The sequence below is a fragment of the Leuresthes tenuis genome, unplaced genomic scaffold (genome assembly GCF_036924035.1).
Source record: "Leuresthes tenuis unplaced genomic scaffold, fLeuTen1.0.hap1 SCAF_6, whole genome shotgun sequence".
NCBI classification, from domain to species: Eukaryota; Metazoa; Chordata; class Actinopteri; order Atheriniformes; family Atherinopsidae; genus Leuresthes; species Leuresthes tenuis.
Window position 1 is genome coordinate 28,515,738 of NW_027325360.1, and position 16,639 is coordinate 28,532,376.

Sequence of the window (16,639 nt, forward strand, 5' to 3'; positions counted from 1 at the left end):
TCATAAGTGGATGAGAAGGTGTTCGACTGCAAGTAGGTGTGAATGTCAGATCATAATTTGTAAAAAGCGGGTAAGAAAAGGTAAGAATGCCCAACCATAAATTATCAAAAGCGGCAGCAGAGATGTTCGGCTGGTATTTATCAATGTCTAGATAGATTTCAACAAAAAAACAACGTTGTATTTTGCAGTAAAAGAAAGAGCAAATCAAAAGTTTTAGGAATCCGAGAATAAGCTTATTTTCATGAGTTCTGCACGATTTCGGATTTTATGCATAAAATGAATTCCTTCACGCAAACTAAGTTAACACTGCTTTGTCCTTCATATGTACCCATTTCTACATATATTTCAAGCATAAACTTCCTCATACTACCCTGAATGAGAAAGAACCACACTTGTGATTAAGCCATACGCCCCTTTTGAGGAGTTCTGCATGATTTGGGATTTTATCTATAAAATTAATTCCTTCACTCAAACTATGTTAAAACGGCTTTTACCTTCATATTTATCAATGTCTAGATAGATTTAAACAAAAAACAACGTTGTACTTTGCAGTAAAAGAAAGAGCAAATCAAAAGTTTTAGGAATCCGAGAATAAGCTTATTTTCATGAGTTCTGCACGATTTCGGATTTTATGTATAAAATGAATTCATTCACTCAAACCAAGTTAAAACTGCTTTTTCCTTCATATTGATCAATGTCTAGATCGACTTCAACAAAGAACAACATTGTATTTTGCAGTAGAAGAAAGAGCAACACTGAAGGATCAAAAATCCGAGAATAAGCTTCTTTTCATACGTTCTGCATGATTTGGGATTTTATGTATAAAATGTATTTCTTCACTCAAACTAAGTTAACACTGCTTTGTCCTTCATATGTACCCATTTCTACATATATTTCAAGCATAAACTTCCTCATACTACCCTGAATGAGAAAGAACCACACTTGTGATTAAGCCATACGCCCCTTTTGAGGAGTTCTGCATGATTTGGGATTTTATCTATAAAACTAATTCCTTCACTCAAACTATGTTAAAACGGCTTTTACCTTCATATTTATCAATGTCTAGATAGATTTAAACAAAAAACAACGTTGTACTTTGCAGTAAAAGAAAGAGCAAATCAAAAGTTTTAGGAATCCGAGAATAAGCTTATTTTCATGAGTTCTGCACGATTTCGGATTTTATGTATAAAATGAATTCATTCACTCAAACCAAGTTAAAACTGCTTTTTCCTTCATATTGATCAATGTCTAGATCGACTTCAACAAAGAACAACATTGTATTTTGCAGTAGAAGAAAGAGCAACACTGAAGGATCAAAAATCCGAGAATAAGCTTCTTTTCATACGTTCTGCATGATTTCGGATTTTATGTATAAAATGAATTTCTTCACTCAAACTAAGTTAACACTGCTTTGTCCTTCATATGTACCCATTTCTACATATATTTCAAGCATAAACTTCCTCATACTACCCTGAATGAGAAAGAACCACACTTGTGATTAAGCCATACGCCCCTTTTGAGGAGTTCTGCATGATTTGGGATTTTATCTATAAAATTAATTCCTTCACTCAAACTATGTTAAAACGGCTTTGTCCTTCATATTTATCAATGTTTCGATAGATTTAAACAAAAAAACAACGTTGTACTTTGCAGTAAAAGAAAGAGCAAATCAAAAGTTTTAGGAATCCGAGAATAAGCTTCTTTTCATACGTTCTGCATGATTTGGGATTTTATGTATAAAATGAATTCCTTCACTCAAACCAAGTGAAAACTGCTTTGTCCTTCATATTTATCAATGTCTAGATCGACTTCAACAAAGAACAACATTGTATTTTGCAGTAGAAGAAAGAGCAACACTGAAGGATCAGGAATCCGATAATAAACTTCTTTTCATACGTTCTGCATGATTTGGGATTTTATGTATAAAATGAATTCCTTAACTCAAACCAAGTGAAAACTGCTTTGTCCTTCATATTTATCAATGTCTAGATCGACTTCCACAAAGAACAACATTGTATTTTGCAGTAGAAGAAAGAGCAACACTGAAGGATCAGGAATCCGAGAATAAGCTTATTTTCTTATGGGCAAGTGGGAACTGCTTTGTCCTTCATATATATCAATGTGTAGATGGATTTCAACTTCTTCTACTGCAAAGTCCAATGTTTTTCTTTGTTGAAGTCGATCTAGACATTGATAAATATGGAAGGACAAAGCAGTTTTAACTTGGTTTGAGCAAAGCAATTCATTTTATAGCAAAATCCGAAATCGTGCAGAACTCATGAAAGCAGGCTTATACTCGGATTCCTGAAACTTTAGATTTGCTCTTTCTTTTACTGCAAAGTACAACGTTGTTTTTTTTGTTTAAATCTTTCTAGACATGGTAAATATGAAGGACAAATCAGTTTTAACATAGTTTGAGTGAAGTAATGCATTTTATAAGCAAAATCCCAAATCATGCAGAACTCACGAAAAGCTTTTTCTCGCTTTTCACTACTTTTTACAAACTTTGGTCGGACGTTCACACCTTCTTGCATCCGAATACCTCCGCTTCCGCTTTTGATGATGTATATTCGGATATTCGAACCTTTTCTTACCCGCTTTTTACAAAACATTGTCGGACTTTCATACCTTCTTGCAGCCGAACACCACCTCTCCCGCTTTTGATGATGTATGGACCGGCATTCTTACCTTTTCTAACACATTTGTCAGCAATTATGGTCGGACATTCACACCTACTCAGAGCCGAACAACTCCGCTCCCGCATTTGATGGTGTATAGTCAGGCATTCTCACCCTTTCTCATCAGCTTTTTACAAATTATGATCTGACATTCACACCTGCTTTTGATAATGTATTGTTAGGCATTCGCACCTTTTTTTTACGCATTTTTCAGGAATTATGGGTGGACATTCACACCTTCTTGCAGCCGAACACCTCCTCTCCCGCTATTGATTGTGTACAGTCAGGTATTTTTACCTTTTCTTACCCGCTTTTTACCAACTATGGTCGGACATTCACACCGTCTTACAGCGGAACACCTCTGCTCCCGCTTTTGATGGTGTATAGTCGGGCATTTGAGCCTTTTCTTACCCGCTTTTTACAAACTATAGTAGGAAATTCAAACCGTCTTGTATCCAAAAACCTCCGCTCTCTCTTTTGTTCATACATTGTCGGACATTCACACCTTTTCTTACCCGCTTTTTACAAACCATGGTCGGACTTTCACACCTTCTTGTAGCCGAACACATCCGCTCCCGCTATTGATTGTGTACAGTCGGGTATTTTAACCTTTTCTTACCCGCTTTTTACCAACTATGGTCGGAAATTCACACCTTCGTACAGCGGAACACCTCCGCTCCCTCTTTTGATGGTGTATGTTCGGACATTCAAACCTTCTCTTACCCGCTTTTTTCCAAACTATGGTCGGCTATTCACAGCTTCCTCTCCACCATACTTGTATGGTGGGATATTCACACCCACTTGCATCCGAAGACCTCCGCCTCAAATTTTGTTGATAATTAGTCGGACATTCGCACCTTACCCGCTTTTGGCAAACTATGGCCTTCTTGCAGCCAAACACCTCTGATCTCGCTTTTGATGATGTAAGGTTGGGCATTCAGACCTTGCTTCACCTGCTTTTCACCAAATATAGTCGGACATTCACACCTTCTTGCAGCCGAACACCACCTCTCCCGCTTTTGATGATGTATGGACCGGCATTCTTACCTTTTCTAACACATTTGTCAGCAATTATGGTCGGACATTCACACCTACTCAGAGCCGAACAACTCCGCTCCCGCATTTGATGGTGTATAGTCAGGCATTCTCACCCTTTCTCATCAGCTTTTTACAAATTATGATCTGACATTCACACCTGCTTTTGATAATGTATTGTTAGGCATTCGCACCTTTTTTTTACGCATTTTTCAGGAATTATGGGTGGACATTCACACCTTCTTGCAGCCGAACACCTCCTCTCCCGCTATTGATTGTGTACAGTCAGGTATTTTTACCTTTTCTTACCCGCTTTTTACCAACTATGGTCGGACATTCACACCGTCTTACAGCGGAACACCTCTGCTCCCGCTTTTGATGGTGTATAGTCGGGCATTTGAGCCTTTTCTTACCCGCTTTTTACAAACTATAGTAGGAAATTCAAACCGTCTTGTATCCAAAAACCTCCGCTCTCTCTTTTGTTCATACATTGTCGGACATTCACACCTTTTCTTACCCGCTTTTTACAAACCATGGTCGGACTTTCACACCTTCTTGTAGCCGAACACATCCGCTCCCGCTATTGATTGTGTACAGTCGGGTATTTTAACCTTTTCTTACCCGCTTTTTACCAACTATGGTCGGAAATTCACACCTTCGTACAGCGGAACACCTCCGCTCCCTCTTTTGATGGTGTATGTTCGGACATTCAAACCTTCTCTTACCCGCTTTTTTCCAAACTATGGTCGGCTATTCACAGCTTCCTCTCCACCATACTTGTATGGTGGGATATTCACACCCACTTGCATCCGAAGACCTCCGCCCCAAATTTTGTTGATAATTAGTCGGACATTCGCACCTTACCCGCTTTTGGCAAACTATGGCCTTCTTGCAGCCAAACACCTCTGATCTCGCTTTTGATGATGTAAGGTTGGGCATTCAGACCTTGCTTCACCTGCTTTTCACCAAATATAGTCGGACATTCACACCTTCTTGCAGCCGAACACGTCCGCTCCAACTTTTAGTGTTCTATCACACCTTTTTTTTCACCGCATTTTATACATTATGGTTGGAAATTTTCAACCACTCTCATCCGAAGACCTCTCCTCCCGCTTTTGTTAATATATTTGAACTTTAGTCGGACATTCAAACCTTCTTGCAGCTGAACCACCTCCGCTCCCTGTTTTGATCATATATGGTCTGGCAATACTACCTTTTCTTTCCCGTTTGTGAGTAATTATGGCTGGACATTCACACCTACTTGCAGCCGAACACAACCTCTCTCGCTTTTTATGATGTATGGACCGGCATTCTTACCTTTTCTAACACATTTTTCAGCAATTATGGTCGGAGATTCACACCTACTCACAGCCGAACAACTCCGCTCCCGCATTTGATGGTGTATAGTCGGGCATTCTCACCCTTTCTCATCAGCTTTTTACAAATTATGATCTGACATTCACACCTACTTGCAGTCGAACAGCTCTGCTCCCGCTTTTGATTATGTTTGGTTGGATATTCGAACCTTTTCTTAACTGCTTTTTACATACTTTGGTCGGACGTTCACACCTTCTTGTAGCCGAACACATCCACTCCTGCTTTTGATGATGTATGGTTGGGCATTCACACTTTTTTTTTGCCCATTTTTCAGGAATTATGGGTGGACATTCACACCTTCTTGCAGCTGAACACCTCCTATCCCACTTATGATCATGTGCGGTTTGATTTTCGAAAATTTTCTTTCATGTTTTCTAGCAATTATTGATGGACATTTAGACCTTCTTGCAGCTGAACACCTCCGCTCCTGCTTTTGATCATACATTGTCAGGCAATCGCACCTTGTCTTACCCACTTTTTACAAACTTTAGTCCAACAGTCACACCTTTTTGCAGCCGAACACCACCTCTCCCGCTTTTGATGATGTATGGTCCGGCATTCTTACCTTTTCTAACACATTTGTCAGCAATTATGGTCGGACATTCACACCTACTCAGAGCCGAACACCTCCGCTCCCGCATTTGATGGTGTATAGTCGGGCATTCTCACCCTTTCTCATCAGCTTTTTGCAAATTATGATCTGACATTCACACCTGCTTTTGATAATGTATTGTTAGGCATTCCCACCTTTTTTTACCCATTTTTCATGAATTATGGGTGGACATTCACACCTTCTTGCAGCCGAACACCTCCTCTCCCGCTTATGATCATGTGCGGTTTGATATTCGAAAATTTTCTTTCATGTTTTAAAGCAATTATTGATGGACATTCAAACCTTCTTGCAGCTGAACCCCTCTGCTCCCGCTTTTGATGGTGTATAGTCGGGCTTTCGAGCCTTTTTTTACCCGCTTTTTACAAATTATGGTTGGACATTCACACCTTGTCGCAGCCAAACACCTCCGCTCCCTGTTTTGATCATGTATGGTTGGACATTCGCACCTTTTCTCACCCGCTTTTTGCAAACTATGGTCGGCTATTCAAAGCTTCTTCTCCACCATACAAGTATGGTGGGATATTCACACCCACTTGCATCCGAAGACCTCCGCCCCCACTTTTGTTAATATTTAGTCGGTCATTCGCACCTTACCCGCTTTTGGCAAACTATTACCTTCTTGCAGCCAAACACCTCTGATCTTACTTTTGATGATGTAAGGTTGGGCATTCAGACCTTGCTTCACCTGCTTTTCACCAAATATAGTCGGACATTCACACCTTCTTGCAGCCGAACACTTCCGCTTTTAGTGTTCTATGAGGCATTCACATATATTTTTTCACCGTATTTTATAGATTATGGTTGGAAATTCTCACCCACTCTCATCCGAAGACCTCTCCTCCCGCTTTTGTTAATATATAGTCGGGCATTCGAACCTTTTCTTACCCGCTTTTTACAAATTATGGTCGAACATTCACACCTACTTGCAGCTGAATACTTCCGCTCCACCTTTTAGGTATGTATGGTTGGCATTTACAACTCTTTTTATACTGATTGCTGAAGATTAAGTTGTTCTTTCTCAAACTACAAATTTTTTTTAATTGTTGAAACTTGATTTGAAGTGGATAAATAAGGAGGACAAACAGTTTTAAGTCAGGCTGATAGAAGGAATTAATTTTATAGCAAAATCTGTATTTCGTCATATGTCGAGAGATGCTTATTGCTGAAGAAGTTCTTTCTCATTCTACAAAGTACAACGTTGTTTATCGTTGAAACTTGATTAGACATGAATAAATATGAAGGACAAAGCAGTCTTAACTTGGTTTGAGTTAATGAATTTGTTTTATAGGAGAATCCGAATTCGTGCATAACTCATAAAATAGAGCTTATTTTCGGATTCCTGAAGAATGAGTCTGGTTCTTTCTCATAATACAAAGTTTGTTGTTTATTGTTGAAACTTCATCAGAAGTGAAGAAATAAATGAATGCCTATCAACAAATGTGGGATCTAAACTCTAGTGCTTCCTCTAAAATAATTTCCTTTCTCAATTCAGAAATGTGTGTGTGTAAGTCACAACACCCGTGACACCAAAACGGCTTTCTTTTCTCTCTTTTCTCTACACTCTGCACTGTGAGCACACACACCAAATCAGAAAGGCTTTTTTCTCTCTTTTCTACATTATGGACTGTGGGGACACAAAACCGCTCTCTCTCTTTTTTTTTTTTTATCGTGTGCCAGGGCGTTGTCTCACCTATTAGATTATGCTTAAGATACGAATGGGTTTATCAGTCACATCAGAATCCATACATACTGATCCTCCCGTAATAAAATGGTCGGATCTTATCAAACACACTTTGTTTCTTGTGACAATCAAGTCAGCGAAACAGCGTATACACGTCAAGACACTGAATCAAGTTTGCCACAAGAACTCATAAGTTTGGCAGTATTGCTCTGCCGTCAGCAATCATACACCCATTTTATTTTCGTGAGACATGTGCAAGCACCTGTTCATCTACTGTTCTATCACTATGAATTAGTGATCTATTATCAATAAGGATACTTCTACAACTACTATCAAAGTATGTCCGGACTTCTTATGTTGTCAGTTGCTATATATGAATAAGTGGGTAGCTACTGACAAGCATTAAGCATGTCACACAGCCCAAACATATAACATTTCAGGACACACCACACAGTTAACAACCACAGTGAAGCGTGTCAAAGCCCAAACATGTAACATTCAACAGGACACTTACACAACACATTCAAATCAAACAGTCAGACAACATACAAGAACATATACCCCAGCCGGCATTGCTCCCTGCCTATTTTCGTACAGCACACTATGTGTGCGCACACCTTTATTCACAAACTCTTCAACTTATACTCTTTTACCGAAGCTGCTACAGCTCGATTGGCCGAATACCCTTTGATCCTATTTCGGTGAATTTGACATCTGCCTTACATATAACAGATTAGCGGTTTAGCAGTTTTAATTTAGTATGAGTGAAGGAATTCATTTTATAGCAAAATCCGAAATCGTGAAGAACTCATGAAAGTAAGCTTATTCTCGGATTCCTGAAACTTTAGATTTGCTCTTTCTTTTACTGCAAAGTACAACGTTGTTTTTTTTTGTTTAAATCTTTCTAGACATGGTAAATATTAAGGACAAAGCAGTTTTCACATAGTTTGAGTGAAGGAATTAATTTTATAGATAAAATCCCAAGAGTCTGCTGAGAAAAGAGAGTGAATGCGAAGTAGACTTTAACACGGCTATGGGAGCGAGCCGAGTGTGGGCTAACCGGGAGAATTGCTTGAAAGAAACGCGACAACGAATGAGCGATCAGAACAAAGCCTCAATACGGGATTCTCGTGGTGTTTTTGTTGCTGCCTTGTCTTTTGCACAGAGTAAAAGACAAGGCAGCCATCGAATAGGGCCCGATTTTTCCTAGTTGGTCAGCCGAGGAGCAAGGGGGGGGGGAGCAAGCGTCTCAACCAAGCAAAGCTCACCATGGGGAAGGTGGCTATGCCAACTAGCCTGATGCCCTGCTCCCGCAGTGACGGATAATCGTACTCTGGTTTCTCTTCATAACATACAAGTCTTTCGCCTTTTACTAAAGATTTCTGTGGAGAGCAGCACTAATGAGTTGTTTCTATTTTTGGCAGGCTTTACCTTTGCGGGTTAAGCCCTTTCTGTCTGTGCAAAAGAAATCTTCTTACTGTGCAGAGTGACTTCTCTGAGTAGAGTCGCCTTACTTGTTGCGACTGTGCCGATGTTCGAAGCTGGAGTGCAAAGTTGTTGCTTGAATGGTGCTTGCTGGAGCGTGCGGGAGTGCAAAGTTATACCATTTAAAAGGGCTGAAGAGTGCTCAGTGCAGCGGGTGGGCGACACTCTGGCCACCTTGAAAACCGAGGTTACATCCACTACCAGGGGCAGCCCAAGTTCTGCCGCAAGTGTGGTGAGCATGGGCACCTGGTTGAGGCTTGTACCAAGGTGTTATGTGGGAAGAGCAGAGAAATTGGGCAAACTTTTGGAGAGTGTCCAAATGGCAGGAAATGTAATCTCTGTGGAGAATTAAATCACCTCTTCAGAGATTGCCCTAAATCTTTTGCCAACAAATTAAAGACGGTAAAGCCACAGTCAAGCCAACAAAGAGAAGGACCAAAGGTGGCAGTTGGTGAACAAAGTGAAGAGGTTGACCCAATAAATTCAAACTTCCCGCCAAAAGCTTGTATTGGAAGTGAGGAGCAAAAAGGGGAGGGGCCTGTAGAGGCCTCACCACTCAGTGTTGAAGTCTGTGAGAATTCACAGGCAGAGGGTGGAGCTACGCTAAATGAGGAGGAAGAGCAGACAGGTGAGTCTAGTGAAGATACTCACCTCCCCGAAGGTCAACAGCCGAAGAGGACGGCATCTGAGCCTCTGATTCCCCAGTGGTATCAGAGAAGAGGGGAAGGGTTAGGTCCCTTTCAGACAGTTCTTCAGTGGAAGAACCTAGAGTCTTCCCCTCCGACTCACCAAATGAGGTCTCCTTTTTAACTTCAGCTCTGCAATCAACCCCCAGGGACTCAAAGTTAAATGCAACATTGCGTCAGAGGCTAACACCGAGAGTCCGAAAAGGAAATATAGATCACCCTACTCACTTTTCACCTAAAGAAATGAAGGAAGAGCTAGTTTCCCAAGAAATAACCTGTGTGTAATTTGTTTTGATAACTTAGAAAAACGAAAATGACATACCTACTTTCCTTTATGCTTTTAATGGTTCTCACCTTCTCAACACTAAATGTGAGAAGTGTGAAATCAAAGACAAGAGCCCAGAGTATTTTATCCTTCTTAGACTCCATAAAATCAGATGTGTTTTTAATACAAGAATGTGGACTACCTTTTTTAAAAAACCATAGACAATGGGAGGAAATGTGGCCCCATTTATCGATATGGAGTGGCTCAAATCAAAATAAAAATGATGGTGTGGCCATTCTAATTAAAAATCCGCATGTTCTGGTGAAAGGTAGCACAGTGGTGAGAGACGGACGGGCACTTTTAGCACACTTGAATTTTATGGGGCAAGACTTTAACCTCTTAAATATTTATGGTTTCAATGGAAAAAATGAAAGGTATGACCTTTTAGAAGATATACAGCTTTACATGCTAGGGCAAGTACCTTTAGTTGTAGGAGGGGATTTTAACTGTATCTTGAGCAGGAAAGATAGAAAAAGAGCAGGGGTAGATTTTAAAGTGGATAAGACTTCGATTTTACTTCAGGGCATATGCAGGGATTTTAAGCTTACTGACTGTTTTAAAACCATGCATCCCAGAGAGGAGGGCTTCACCTGGTTTAGTCATGATGGCACCAGAGCCTCTCGCATTGATTATTTCTTTACTAGAGATTGCCCACCCACTGATGTTAGATTAACCCCTGTTTTCTTTTCAGACCACCTTATGCTCTCCTGCACCCTTTCACCCCCTTCTGGTGTGACGGTAGGAAGTGGTCTGTGGAAACTCAACTGTTCCCTGTTGGAGGATGAAATCATAGTCAGTCAGTACAGGGAATGTTATAAAGAGTGGCAGACCCTTCAAGACCTCTACGAAACACATGCACAATGGTGGGAAATGGTGAAGGAAACGACCCAGACTTTTTTTAAACAGCAAGGTAAACGTAAAAAAAGGAAAGAGAATAGATGTATGATGGGACTACATAAACGCTTACAGCGCTACTTTAAACTAAATCAGTGTGGCATAGACTTTAAAGAAGAAATCAAAGATGTCAAAAAGGAAATGTCAGTTTTAGCAGAAATAAAGAGTAAAGGAATTTTTGTAAGAAGCAGGGAGCAGGAAATTGAGGAAGGTGAAAAAGAAAGAAAGTTATAAATAAAAAGGAGTGTATTCAAAATCTAAAAAGAGAAGATGGGTTTTTAACAAAATCCACACAAGAGATGATTGAAACTGTACATACCTTTTATAGTAACATGTACAAAGAGAAACCAGTGCACTTGGAAACATCGGCAGAAATCTTAAAATTCGTTGACAAAACCGTAAAAGAGAATGCACACTTGACACAGAATTTTACTGCTTTAGAGTTAAAAAAATGCCTAACAGGTTTTAAGAGAAGTCGAGCTCCGGGTTTAGACGGGCTTCCTGCAGAATTCTATCTGACCTATTGGGACCTTTTATCATCAGACATTTTAGATGTTTTTAAAGATTTTGAAAAACTCGACCGACTGCCTGACAGTTTTAGAGTGGGAATAGTGACTCTACTTTATAAAAAAAATTATAAGACTGACCTAAAGAATTGGAGGTCCATCACACTTTTAAACTTTGACTGTAAACTTTTTAGCAAGGTTTTAGCGACACGGATGTCCTCTGTTTTAGAGGAGGTAATTCACCCAGACCAAGCTTGTGCCATCTCAGGGAGACAACTCACCGACAGCCTCGTACTGATTCGAGACATCATTGATTACGCTAGAGACAGAAACACCCGGCTTGTCATCTTAAATTTAGACTTTGAAAAAGCATTTGATCGGGTCTCGCATCAATATCTCTTTCAGGTGTTGCAGCCATCGAAAAGGGCCCGATTGTTCCTACTTGGTGAGCTTTGCTTGGTTGAGACGCTTGCCCCCCCCCCTGCTCCTCGGCTGACCAAGTAGAAACAATCTATTTGATGGCTGCCTTGTCTTTTACTCTGTGCAAAAGACAAGGCAGCCACAAACACCACGGGAACACTGTATTGAGGCTTTGTTCTGACCACTCATTCGGTGTCGCGTTTCTTTCAAGCAATTCTCCCGGTTAGCCCGCACTCGGCTCGCTCCCAGAGCCGTGTTAAAGTCCACTTCGCATTCACTCTCTTTTCTCAGCAGATTAAAAGAAAGTTTCATCTTGGGCTCCCTGAAACTTCCATCCTGCACCGCTGTTTGCTTTTTCACAAGAGCAGAGGAGAGCGCACCGTTCCCAGCGGCACTGCAGTACCGGGTCGAGGCTTGGAGTGAACGGAGCAAGCTTTTTCAACTCCTATTCTTAAAAATCCATTTAATATGTTGTCCTCGTATAGAGGACATATTAAACTGATAAGAACAGATACTACACTTGATCTAAAGCCAAAAGGCCGAGAAGCGATAACTGTCCACTGTTTCAGGTCCGAGGGCCCTTGCTGGCACAATGCGCACTTGTAGCAGTGTTCTTTTTATGGCCATAGGTGGCCAGAGTGTCACGTTGCACCTCCGCCCACCCGCTGCACTGAGCACTCTTCAGCCCTTTTAAATGGTATAACTTTGCACTCCCGCATGCTCCAGCAAGCACCATTCAAGCAACAACTTTGCACTCCAGCTTCGAACATCGGCACAGTCGCAACAAGTAAGGCGACTCTACTCAGAGAAGTCACTCTGCAAAGTAGAAAGATTTCTTTTGCACAGACAGAAAGGGCTTCACCCGCAAAGGTAAAGCCTGCCAATAATAGAAACAACTCATTAGTGCTGCTCTCCACGGAAGTCTTTAGTAAAAGGCGAAAGACTTGTATGTTATGAAGAGAAACCAGAGTACGATTGTCCGTCACTGCGGGAGCAGGGCATCAGGCTAGTTGGTATAGCCACCTTCCCCATGGTGAGCTTTGCTTGGTTGAGACGCTTGCCCCCCCCCCCTTGCTCCTCGGCTGACCAAGTAGGAACAATCGGGCCCTATTCGATGGCTGCCTTGTCTTTTACTCTATGCAAAAGACAAGGCAGCAACAAAAACACCACGAGAATCTAAACTGTTAAAACTGCTTTGTCGTTCATATTTACCATGTCTAGAAAGATTTAAACAAAAAAAACAACGTTGTACTTTGCAGTAAAAGAAAGAGCAAATCTAAAGTTTCAGGAATCCGAGAATAAGCTTACTTTCATGAGTGCTTCACGATTTCGGATTTTGCTATAAAATGAATTCCTTCACTCAAACTAAATTAAAACTGCTAAACCGCTAATCTGTTACATGTAAGGCAGATGTCAAATTCACCGAAATAAGATCTAAGGGTATTCGGCCAATCGAGCTGTAGCAGCTTCGGTAAAAGAGTATAAGTTGAAGAGTTTGTGAATAAAGGTGTGCGCACACATAGTGAGCTGTAGGAAAATAGGCAGGGAGCAATGCCGGCTGGGGTATATGTTCTTGTATGTTGTCTGACTGTTTGATTTGAATGTGTTGTGTAAGTGTCCTGTTGAATGTTTGGGCTTTGACACTTCACTGTGGTTGTTAACTGTGTGGTGTGTCCTGAAATGTTATATGTTTGGGCTGTGTGACATGCTTAATGCTTGTCAGTAGCTACCCACTTATTCATATATAGCAACTGACAACATAAGAAGTCTGGACATACTTTGATAGTAGTTGTGGAAGTATCCTTATTAATAATAGATAAACTAATTCATAGTGATAGAACAGTAGATGAACAGGTGCCTGCACGTCTCACGAAAATAAAATGGGTGTATGATTGCTGACGGCAGAGCAATACTGCCAAACTTATGAGTTCTTGTGGCAAACTTGATTCAGTGTCTTGACGTGTATACGCTGTTTCGCTGACTTGATTGTCACAAGAAACAAAGTGTGTTTGATAAGATCCGACCATTTTATTACGGGAGGATCAGTATGTATGGATTCTGATGTGACTGATAAACCCATTCGTATCTTAAGCATAATCTAATACGTGACACAACGCCCTGGCACACAATCAAAAAAAAAAAGAGAGAGCGGTTTTGTGTCCCCACAGTCCATAATGTAGAAAAGAGAGAAAAAAGCCTTTCTGATTTGGTGTGTGTGCTCATAGTACAGAGTGTAGAGAAAAGAGAGAAAAGAAAGCCGTTTTGGTGTCACGGGTGTTGTGACTTACACACACACATTTCTAAATTGAGAAAGGAAATTATTTTAGAGGAAGCACTAGAGTTTAGATCCCACATTTGTTGATAGGCATTCATTTATTTCTTCACTTCTGATGAAGTTTCAACAATAAACAACAAACTTTGTATTATGAGAAAGAACCAGACTCATTCTTCAGGAATCCGAAAATAAGCTCTATTTTATGAGTTATGCAGGAATTCGGATTCTCCTATAAAACGAATTCATTAACTCAAACCAAGTTAAGACTGCTTTGTCCTTCATATTTATTCATGTCTAATCAAGTTTCAACGATAAACAACGTTGTACTTTGTAGAATGAGAAAGAACTTCTTCAGCAATAAGCATCTCTCGACATATGACGAAATACAGATTTTGCTATAAAATTAATTCCTTCTATCAGCCTGACTTAAAACTGTTTGTCCTCCTTATTTATCCACTTCAAATCAAGTTTCAACAATTAAAAAAAATTTGTAGTTTGAGAAAGAACAACTCAATCTTCAGCAATCAGTATAAAAAGAGGTGCAAATGCCAACCATACATACCTAAAAGGTGGAGCGGAAGTATTCAGCTGCAAGTAGGTGTGAATGTTCGACCATAATTTGTAAAAAGCGGGTAAGAAAAGGTTCGAATGCCCGACTATATATTAACAAAAGCGGGAGGAGAGGTCTTCGGATGAGAGTGGGTGAGAATTTCCAACCATAATCTATAAAATACGGTGAAAAAAAATATGTGAATGCCTCATAGAACACTAAAAGCGGAAGTGTTCGGCTCCAAGAAGGTGTGAATGTCCGACTATATTTGGTGAAAAGCAGGCGAAGCAAGGTCTGAATGCCCAACCTTACATCATCAAAAGCGAGATCAGAGGTGTTTGGCTGCAAGAAGGCCATAGTTTGCCAAAAGCGGGTAAGGTGCGAATGACCGACTAAATATCAACAAAAGTGGGGGCGGAGGTCTTCGGATGCAAGTGGGTGTGAATATCCCACCATACAAGTATGGTGGAGAGGAAGCTGTGAATGGCCGACCATAGTAAAAGGCGGGTGAGAGAAGGTGCGAATGTCAAACCATACATAATCAAAACAGGGAGCGGAGATGTGAATGTCCAACCATAGTTGGTAAAAAGCGGGTAAGAAAAGGTTAAAATACCCGACTGTACACAATCAATAGCGGGAGCGGAGTGGTTCGGCTACTAAAAGGTGTGAAAGTCCGACCATGGTTTGTAAAAAGCGGGTAAGAAAAGGTGCGAATGCCCGACAATGTATGATCAAAAGAGGGAGTAAAGGTTTTCGGCTGCAAGAAGGTCTGAATGTCCAACCATAATTTGTAAAAACCGGGGAAGAAAAGGCTCGAAAGCCCGACTATACACCATCAAAAGTGGGAGCGGAGGTGTTCAGCTGCAAGTCGGTCTGAATGTCCATCAATAATTGCTAGAAAACATGAAAGAAAATTTTCGAATATCAAACTGCACATGATCATAAGCGGGAGAGGAGGTGTTCAGCTGCAAGAAGGTGTGAATGTCTACCCATAATTACTGAAAAATGGGTAAGAAAAGGTGCGAATGCCTAACCATACATCATCAAAAGAGGGAGCGGAGGTGTTCCGCTGTAAGACGGTGTGAATGTCCGACCATAGATGGTAAAAAGCGGGTAAGAAAAGGTTAAATTACCCGACTGTACACAATCAAAAGAGGGAGCGGAGTTGTTCAGCTAAGAGAAGGTGTGAAAGTCCGACCTTGGTTTGTAAAAAGCGGGTAAGAAAAGGTTCGTATGCCCGAATATACACCATCAAAAGAGGAAGCGGAGGTGTTCGGCTGCAAGATATTGTGAACGTCCGACCAAAGTTTGTAAAAAGCAGTTAAGAAAAGGTTCGAATATCTAACCAAACATAATCAAAAGCGGGAGCAGAGCTATTCGACTGGAAGTAGGTGTGTTCGTCAGATCATAATTTGCAAAAAGCTGATGAGAAAGGGTGAGAATGCCCGACTATACACCATCAAATGCGGTAGCGGAGTTGTTCGGCTGTGAGTAGGTGTGAATCTCCAACCATAATTGCTGAAAAATGTGTTAGAAAAGGTAAAAATGCCGGTCCATACATAATCAAAATCGGGAGAGGTGGTGTTCATCTGCAAGAAGGTCTAAATGTCCATCAATAATTGCTAGAAAACATGAAAGAAAATTTTCGAAAATCAAACCACACATGATCATAAGTGGGAGAGGAGGTGTTCAGCTGCAAGAAGGTGTGAATGTCCACCCATAATACCTGAAAAATGGGTAAAAAAAAGGTGCGAATGCCCAACCATACATCATCAAAAGCAGGAGTGCATGTGTTCGGCTACAAGAAGGTGTGAACGTCCAACCAAAGTTTGTAAAAAGCAGTTAAGAAAAGGTTCGAATATCCAACCAAACATAATCAAAAGCGGGAGCAGAGCTGTTCGACTGCAAGTAGGTGTGAATGTCAGATCATAATTTGCAAAAAGCTGATGAGAAAGGGTGAGAATGCCCGACTATACATCATCAAATGCGGGAGCGGAGTTGTTCGGCTGTGAGTAGGTGTGAATCTCCGACCATAATTGCTGAAAAATGTGTTAGAAAAGGTAAGAATGCCGGTCCATACATCATCAAAAGCGAGAGAGGTTGTGTTCGACTGC

The 16,639-nt window shown here is 40.8% G+C and overlaps 3 non-coding genes across 3 annotated transcripts; 1 reads left to right on the forward strand and 2 right to left on the reverse strand.

The window, feature by feature from the left end:
* The first annotated feature begins 8,712 nt into the window (after positions 1 to 8,712).
* On the forward strand, positions 8,713 to 8,827 carry LOC140310768 (U5 spliceosomal RNA). The gene has a single exon (XR_011916808.1). It is a non-coding gene; the product is annotated as a U5 spliceosomal RNA (small nuclear RNA).
* Positions 8,828 to 12,069: 3,242 nt separating this feature from the next.
* Positions 12,070 to 12,251, reverse strand: LOC140310480 (U2 spliceosomal RNA). The gene has a single exon (XR_011916547.1). It is a non-coding gene; the product is annotated as a U2 spliceosomal RNA (small nuclear RNA).
* A 308-nt stretch (positions 12,252 to 12,559) lies between these two features.
* LOC140310532 (U5 spliceosomal RNA) lies at positions 12,560 to 12,673 on the reverse strand. The gene has a single exon (XR_011916591.1). It is a non-coding gene; the product is annotated as a U5 spliceosomal RNA (small nuclear RNA).
* Between the last annotated feature and the right edge of the window lie 3,966 nt (positions 12,674 to 16,639).